Raw genomic sequence first — 2,225 nt, 5'->3', positions numbered from 1 at the left:
TCCTAGATATTTTTTTTGATACAACTACAAATGGAATTGTTTTCTTAATGTTTCTTTCTAATATTTGATTATTAGTATATAGAAATACAAAAGATTTCTGTATACTAATTTTGTATCCTGCAACTTTACTAAATCCATTTATTAGTTCTAATTGTGTGAGTGCGTGCGTGCGTGCGTGCATGTGTGTGTGTGTGTGTGTGAAATCTTTAGGGCTTTTTCTGTGTAGAATTATGTCATCTGCAATTTTACTTCTTTCTTTCCAGTTTGGGTGCCTGTCATTTTTTTTGTTGTTGTATGATTGCTGTGGCTAGAACTTCCAATACTGTATCAAATAAAAGTGATGGGAGGGGGCATTCTTGTCTTATTCCTGATCTTAGAGGAAAAATTTTCAGCTTTTCACTGTTGAGTATGATGTTAGCTGTGGGTTTGCCATATACAGCCTTTATTATGTTGAGGTATGTTCCCTGTATATCCACTTTGTTGAGAGTTTTTAATCATAAATAGATATTGAATTTTTTCAAACAATTTTTTGCACATATTGAGGTCAATTATTTTTATTTTCGTTTTATTAATGTGTTGTATCATGTTGATTGATTTGTGTATATTGAAACATCCTTGTATCCCTGGAATAAATCGCATTCGATCATGATATATTCTCCTTTAATGTATTGTTAAATTTGGTTTACTAATATATTGTTGAGAATTTTTGTATTTATTTCATCAGAGATATCAGCCTATAATTTTCTTTTTTTATTATGTGTTTGTTTGTTTTTGATATCAGGGTAATGCTGGCCTCACAGAAAGAGTTTGAAAGTATTTCTTCTTTAATATTTTGGGAATAGTTTTAGAATGGTAGGTATTAATTCTTCTTTAGATGTTTGGTAGGATACTGTGTGATGCTGTCTGGTTCAAGACTTTTGTTGCAATTTTTGAAAAAAATTACTGATTCATTTCATTGTTCATAATTGGTCTGCTCAGATTTTCTGTTTATTTTTGGTTCAGTCTTGGAAGTTTGTATATTTCTAGAAATTTATACATTTCTTCTAGGTTGTCCAATTCATTAGCATGTATGTGTTTACAACATTCTTTTAGTATCCTTTGTCGGTTATAACTTCTATTTCATTTCTGATTTTCTTTATTTGGACCCTTTCTTTTTTTTTTCTTGATTTCCCTACTTTGACCAAAGCTTTATTAATTTTGTTTTTCTCTTCAAAAAATCAGCACTTAGTTTCATTGGTCTTTTCTATTGTTTCTTTAGTCTCTATTTCATTTATTTCTTTTCTGATCTTTAGTATTTTCTTTCTTCTACTCACTTTGGGTTTTGTTTGTTTTTCTTTTTGCAGTTCTTTTAGGTATAAAGTTAGACCATTTACTTGGGATTTTTCTTGTTTCTTGAGATAGACCTGTATTACTATGAATGTTCCTCTTAGACTTGATTTTGCTGCATCTCATAGATTTTGGAAAGTTGTGTTTCTATTTTAACTTGTCTCAAGATATTTTTTGATTTTCTCTTTAATTTCTCCTTTGAACCCATGGTTGTTCAGTAGCATGTTGTTTAGTCTCCATGTGTTTTTGTTTTTCCAGTTTTCTTCTTGTAACTGATATCAAGTTTCATACAATTGTGTTCAGAAAAGATGCTTGATATGATTTTATTCTTGAATTTATTGAGGTTTGTTTTGTGGCCTAAGAAGTGATCTGTTCTGGAGAATGTTCTATATGCCTTTGAAAAGAATATGTATTTTGTAGTTTTGGAGTGAAATGTTCTATTATATCTATCAAAGTCATCTACTCTAATGTGTCATTTTAGGTCGTTGTTTCCTTATTGCTTTTCTACTGGATGATCTATCCATTAATGTAAGGGAGATATTAAATTCCCCCACTATTATTGTAATAATGCAGATTTCTCTCTTTACATCCTTAATATTTGCTTTATATATTTAGGAGCTCCTATTTTGGGTATGTAAATATTTATGAATATTAAATTCTCTTGGATTGACTCCTTATCATTAAGTGATGCCCTTCTTTGTCTCTTTTTACAGTCCTTGTCTTAAAATCTATTTTGTCTGATATGAGTACTGCTACCCCAGATTTTCATTTATACTTGCATGGAATATTGTTTTCCACCTCTTTACTTTCAGATTGTGTGTGTCTTTCCATTTGAAGTGAGTCTCTTAAAGGAAGCATATAGATGGGTTGTTTTTTATCCATTTGGCTACCCTGTATCT

Source organism: Pteropus medius, unplaced genomic scaffold (genome assembly GCF_902729225.1).
Source record: "Pteropus medius unplaced genomic scaffold, Ma_sr-lr_union100, whole genome shotgun sequence".
NCBI lineage: Eukaryota > Metazoa > Chordata > Mammalia > Chiroptera > Pteropodidae > Pteropus > Pteropus medius.
This window is presented reverse-complemented; position numbering follows the sequence as displayed.